The 7,227-nt window shown below is 38.2% G+C and overlaps 1 protein-coding gene across 1 annotated transcript in view; it reads left to right on the top strand.

Annotated features, from left to right (window-relative positions):
• Positions 1 to 7,227, top strand: part of MMRN1 (multimerin 1) — a 59,440-nt gene that overhangs the window by 10,470 nt on the left and 41,743 nt on the right.

Below are 7,227 nucleotides of genomic sequence, written 5' to 3'. Positions count from 1 at the left end.
TCAAAACAACGAATTGTCATTGGCAACGAAAGTCGTGTGACACCCAGAGACCAGTCCCACCATACATAAAATCAGAATAGGTAAATTTAAAAATAGAATAAAAAATAGAATAAATGTCCCACCCACTACAAATTCCCCAACCATCTACATGACAAACTGAGTAATATTGTCTGATGGTGACCCTTTAGTTCGTTGTTAAGTGCGAGTATAGCTCTGGGATAAAAACTATTCAGGAAACGTGTGGTCCGAGTTCTAGTTGTTCTGTATCTTCTGCCAGAAGGCAACAGTTCAAAAAGATTGCAAGCAGGATGAGAAGAGTCTTTGAGAATGGTTTGCACACTCTAAAGTGTGCAATAGGGTTGATATTCCTGGAGGCGTCTGTAATATGGTAAATGATTTAGCTTTACTAGATAAATGGTCAAAGCAATGGAAACTGCAGTTTAATGTTTCCAAATGTCAAATAATGCACTTGGGGAAAAGGAATCCTCAATCTGAGTATTGTATTGGCAGTTCTGTGTTAGCAAATACTTCAAAAGAAAAGGATTTAGGGGTAGTGATTTCTGACAGTCTCAAAATGGGTGAACAGTGCAGTCAGGCGGTAGGGAAAGCAAGTAGGATGCTTGGCTGCATAGCTAGAGGTATAACAAGCAGGAAGAGGGAGATTATGATCCCGCTATATAGAATGCTGGTGAGACCACATTTGGAATACTGTGTTCAGTTCTGGAGACCTCACCTACAAAAAGATATTGACAAAATTGAAGGGGTCCAAAGACGGGCTACAAGAATGGTCGAAGGTCTTAAGCATAAAACATATCAGGAAAGACTTAATGAACTCAATCTGTATAGTCTGGAGGACAGAAGGAAAAGGGGGGACATGATCGAAACATTTAAATATATTAAAGGGTTAAATAAGGTCCAGGAGGGAAGTGTTTTTAATAGGAAAGTGAACACAAGAACAAGGGGACACAATCTGAAGTTAGTTGGGGGAAAGATCAAAAGCAACATGAGAAAATATTATTTTACTGAAAGAGTAGTAGATCCTTGGAACAAACTTCCAGCAGATGTGGTAGATAAATCCACAGTAACTGAATTGAAACATGCCTGGGATAAACATAGATCCATCCTAAGATAAAATACAGGAAATAGTATAAGGGCAGACTAGATGGACCATGAGGTCTTTTTCTGCCGTCAGTCTTCTATGTTTGTATGTTTCTATGTTTCTATGTTTGCATCTTCGTAGAACAGCGAGATGTGAAGATGTCATCCAGGGCGGGTAGCTGGAGCCCAATGATGTTCTGGGCAGTTTTAATAATTCTCTGTAGAGCTTTTTTGTTCGCTACAGAGCTGTTCCCATCCCAAGCTAGAATGCCGTATGTCAAGACACTCTCAATGGTGCTGCGATAGTAGGACAACAGTAGACAACAGCCTCTTTTGTGCCTCCTTCACTAAGGCAAGACTGTGTGTGTCTTGGTTTTGGAATGGCTGGTTGACAAATACAATGAGATTTTGCAGGCATCCATAGTCAATGAGTTTTGTAGCTCCTCAGAATTTCATTTATTTTTCATCCAGCTCTTATTCCGTAATCTAAACTGACAAGCTTTTTTGGACTAAGAAAGCTTGTAAATATCACCAGGTCTAAACAGAACAGGGGGGGGGGGCATTCACCTCTCCTGTGTTCAGAAGCGATATAATATTTGCTGTCTTGGTTATTTGTGGTACCCAGGCTACATATTGTCAACTCATGGTTCAGGATGCTTTTTAGCTGATCTTCGTGAATACAGATATGAATTGTCAACTTGGTTATTCATATAACCAAGCCGCCTTGAGTCTACGGAGAGGGGCGGCATACAAATCTAATAAATAATAATAATAATAATAATAATATGCTTTCATTATTCACTGAGGAAGCTTAGTGATCAGCTTTTGCATTGCCTAAATTTCCCCCACAACTCTCAACAAACTCTCAAAGGAGACTGTCTTCTGATTTGGAAGCTATTAAAACAGAAAGGTCCTCTTGGATAAATACAGTGGTACCTCTACCTACGAATGCCTCTACTTCCGAACTTTTATAGATAAGAACCGGGTGTTGAAGATTTTTTGCCTCTTCTCAAGCATTATTTTCCACTTACAAACCCGAGCCTCCGAAACTGTAACCGGAAAAGGCAGGGAGAAGCCTCCGTGGGGCCTCTCTAGGAATCTCCTGGGAGGAAACAGGGCCGGAAAAGGTGGGAAGAAGCCTCTGTGGGGCCTCTCTAGGAATCTCCTGGGAGGAAACAGGGCCGGAAAAGGTGGGAAGAAGCCTCTGTGGGGCCTCTTTAGGAATCTCCTGGGAGGAAACAGGGCCGGAAAAGGTGGGAAGAAGCCTCTGTGGGGCCTCTCTAGGAATCTCCTGGGAGGAAACAGGGCCTCCACCCTCCCTGTGGTTTCCCCAATCGCACGCCTTATTTGCGTTTACATTGATTCCTATGGTAAAAATTGCTTCTTCTTACAAACATTTCTACTTAAGAACCTGAACGAATTAAGTTCATAAGTAGAGGTACCACTGTACTTACTTTCATGGCTCGTCCTAGAGCTCCTGGTGGCCTCCCATCCAGCATTGGTGAGCTTATTAAACAGTTAACTATTGGATGGAGATAAAAGAAATCAAATAGATTAAATTGCATTAAATTACATTAAAGGGTTTTTTTGGGTGATGGTGGTTAAATTCTCACACATTAAAAGATAAATCTAAAGCATGTGAGAAAGAAGAGACTTAAGAAAAAATGAAGAAATAAACTTAAATACGTAGTTGCAATTTACAGACTTTGGGGGGAAACAATTACCATTTAACTTTCCAATTATTGAATTAAAAAAAGACAATTTAATTTTGTAAACTATTACATAAAAGGTGATTTATAGTCAAGTTGAAACTGTAAAATTATTGTCAATATTTTATTAGATTGCATGCTAGATTTTAAAGATCTCAATCTCATAAAAATAATCTGCTTGTAGAGTTTCCTGAAGTCGAAACGGATGGTTATTTTCCATCCTTACCCAAGCATTTGGTAATTCTCAATCCTATTAAAAGGAGCAGCGTTTTCATTCAGCTTCCCTTACTCTAACATTAGGAAACTAGTTTGGGAAAGATTTACAGTGATACCTTGTCTTACAAACTTAATTGGCTCCGGGACGAGGTTCTTAAGGTGAAAAGTTTGTAAGACGAAACAATGTTTCCCAGAGGAATCAATGGAAAAGCGATTAATGCGTGCAAGCCCAAAATTCACCCCTTTTGCTAGCTGAAGCGCCCATTTTTGCACGGCTGAGATTCCCCTGAGGCTCCTCTCCTTGTGAAACCCCACCTCTGGGCTTTTGTGTTCTTGCGATGCTGCGATTTCACTGAGGCTCCCCTCGCTGGGAAACCCCACCTCCAGACTTCCGTTGCCAGCGAAGCGCCCATTTTTGCGCTGCTGGGATTCCCCTGCAGCATCACAAAAACACAGAAGTCAGGAGGTGGGGTTTCCCATGGAGGGGAGCCTCAGGGGAATCCCAGCAGCACAGAAACGGGGGCTTCGCTGACAACGGAAGTCTGGAGGTGGGGCAGCCCAGTGGCAGTGGTGGGTTTGTAAGATGAAAATAGTTTGTAAGAAGAGGCAAAAAAATCTTAAATCCCGGGTTTGTATCTTGAAAAGTTTGTATGATTAGGCGTTTGTAAGACGAGGTATCACTGTATTTCAATTCTCCAATTGTTTTTCCCAGGACCTTCAAACCTGTTTGGTCCAAATCCCACTAGATGGCAGGCTGGCATATATATATAACATTACGATTAAATTCTAGGAGCATTTTTAAAAAAAAATGTAATCCATCTCCTTTTATAAAACTCAAAACCCTTTCAGCGTTCATATCTCTGCTGCTGTGTCTGAAATACCCTTCATCCAAGATCAACAGCAAATTTAATTACACAGTCATTCAGCATTTGAAATATGCATGGACTTGTTTTCCTCAAACTGATTCTGTTTTGCATCAGGTCGGGCTGCAGCCTTAGTTTTAGCTCAAGCATTCATATAAGGCGCTGAAGACAATTGATTAACAATCCATGGCAATCCAAAGCACATTTCTTATTCTTAAATAACTGAATTATATGTGAAAGGGATTTAAATGATGATCAGGGAAGAAAAACCTTCTGAAACGCTGAAGTGTATTGAGGACATGAGTATTAGCATCAAAAGTGTGCCTGGTATTCATAACGTTCTTCCTTTAGCCAATATTAGCATTTTCTCCATTCGCCACACAATAATTTGTTTCACAATGGTTGTTTATATTCTTACATAGAAACATAGAAGATTGACGGCAGAAAAAGACCTCCTGTTCCACCTAGTCTGCCCTTATACTATTTCCTGTATTTTATCTTAGGGTGGATCTATGTTTATCCCAGGCATGTTTAATATTCAGTGACTGTGGATTGACCAACCACGTCTGCTGGAAGTTTGTTCCAAGGATCTACTACTCTTTCAGTAAAATAATATTTTCTCTTGTTGCTTTTGATCTTTTCCCCCAACTAGCCTCAGATTGTGTCCCCTTGTTCACTTACAAGATACAAATTCGACGGGAGACAAAGAAAAGCAACCTATTAAATAAACAGATTCCATACCCTCCAGAAAAATAGGATATTAAAAAAGAAAATCATGAATACAGCAATGTATAGGATTCACCTTTTCTCTCCACCAAAGGTCTAGGCAACGTGGAGTACAATAAGCAGGTTAAGAATTTTAGGAATATTTTATGGGTATTTACACAATTTACTTTCTGCACAAAAGGCATTTATCCATGACTAGAAGGCAAATGGTGAGTTTCGTTTCCTCTATACCACTCTTACCATATTTTCTTTGTTGTTATTTTGTAAGGGAGGAGAAATAGACATTTATCCCAGGAATCCTTATGGTGCCTTCTTATAAAGAAATATAACACTGAGTGTTTCTTTGCTATGTAGCATAAAAAGCTTTTGTGGGCAGCAAGGAATCAGGATCATGCATTAAGTTCCAGTTAAGCTGAGCTATTGCTCCTGCCTAGACACATGAATGCAGTGAACTAATAGTCAGTGCTAAATTGGCGCTAAATAAGAGTTAATTGTTGTGAGCCGCCCCAAGTCTACGGAGAGGGGTGGCATACAAATATAATAAATAATAATAATAATAATAATAATAATAATAATAATAATAATAATAATAATAATGGAATTTGAGAAGTAAAACTGCATGTGGGTACATTTTGATTCCAGGCTAATTCCCCCTTTGACTCTACCCCAGGGGTGGGTTCCTCCCAGTTCAGACTGGTTTACCAGAACTAGTAGCAATTCGCTGGTTATGTCATGATGATGTCACTGACCCAATTTGGTCAGGACCAGTCCAGGGTACCACCATCTTTTTTTGGGAATTTTTTAAATTGATTTTTTAATTTTTTTTGAATTTTTATATAATTCAATATAATTTTTTTATATATGCTTTGTCTTACGAACTTTTCTACTTACGAACCTGGTCATGGAACGAATTAAGTTCGCAAGGCGAGGTATCACTGTTCTTTGTTCATTGCCCGGAGTATATTTAGATTCATCCATACTATCTAGAACCTTGTCATGATGGAATCCTTATTTTCAGAGTAGAGACCAAATATCCTGCCAAATATACATAGGTTTTTCGCATGACTGCAAAATCCAAAATCATCCCGAGAAGATCGCAATGATAAGAAAGAAGATGTAAATGTGAGCAAATCCCAGAAGCCAATTTGGTTGTGAAAATCTCCCCACTAATTAGATGTTACTCCAGCAACCCAAAAAGGTTCCTAGGGATTCACTTGAGCAGAAACGTTGAGTGGACATGAGTATTTCGGAACCAGACTTCATGATCTTAATTACACACATTTGCCTTGCATCTTATTCATGGTTATGCTGAAACGCAAGGCATAATTTTAACTTCTGGGGGAAAAAATTGGATATTTATTCAGTTTTGCTCTTAGCTTACTGCCCCCCTTGCCTTCAGTGTAAGCAATGAAAATTCAAATAGGAATCTCAAGTGTAAGGGCTATAAATAAGATTACATTTGATATAATTTGCTTTTTAATGTATCCTCTTCTCTGTATGGCAAGCTATTTTTGTAAATGTGCTATAATGGTATCCTTACAATTTATATTAATATTGATTGTTTCCTGATTGCTTATTTGTACCCTATGACAATCATTAAATGTTGTACCTCCTGATTCTTGACAAGTGTGTCTTTTCTTTTATGTCCACTGAAAGTATATGCACCACTGACAAATTCTTTGTCCAGTAAAGAATTCTATTCTAGTGTGTGTTTGTGTTTGTGTGTATGTGTGTGTGTGTATGTGTGTGAAACACAACCCTGTTACAGCCATCAATGAAATCAACACCCCTGGTATAGACAATTTATCAAAACACTAAGTTTGCAATTTTGTAAACGATACCAAAATCCGGAGTTGTTATTTAGGTCTAAGAGTTGGATGCCTTTTTTTTTTTAACATTCTTGTGATGACTAGATCTCTGTGTTTTAAGAAACAGGGCATTTTTGATCAGAAGTGATCAGAAAGTGATCAGAAGTGATCAGAAAAAGGGCCTTTTTTGTTTTGGCCCTCCGTCCCTAGGATTATTTTTGGAGATCTTGTTTACTTCTGAGCATTGAGAGGGGAAAAGCATTCAGGTTTGTGTGAGTGATCTATCTATCTATCTATCTATCTATCTATCTATCTATCTATCTATCTATCTATCTATCTATCTATCTATCTATCTATCTATCTTATCTATCTATCTATCTATCTTATCTATCTATCTATCTATCTATCTTATCTATCTATCTATCTATCTTATCTATCTATCTATCTATCTATCTATCTATCTATCTATCTATCTATCTATCTATCTATCTATCTATCTAATCTATCTATCTATCTATCTATCTATCTATCTATCTATCTATCTATCTATCTATCTATCTATCTATCTATCTATCTATCTATCTATCTATCTATCTATTAGATTTGTATGCCGCCCCTCTCCGCAGACTCGGGGCGTCTCACAACAGTAATAAAAACAATGTATCACAAATCTAATATTAAAAAGTCTCTAAGAAAATACCACTTCCATGGTTCATGAGCGTATCATTTTATTGCTCTACAATTTCTTACTTTTTCTTGGGACTTTTTTCTGTTTCTCAGACATCGCTGAAAACGTTCCTCAAAAAG

Source organism: Erythrolamprus reginae, chromosome 7 (assembly GCF_031021105.1).
Source record: "Erythrolamprus reginae isolate rEryReg1 chromosome 7, rEryReg1.hap1, whole genome shotgun sequence".
In the NCBI taxonomy this organism is placed as follows: Eukaryota; Metazoa; Chordata; class Lepidosauria; order Squamata; family Dipsadidae; genus Erythrolamprus; species Erythrolamprus reginae.
Note: the sequence above shows the minus strand (reverse complement) of the source record. Positions and strands in the feature narration are given on the sequence as shown.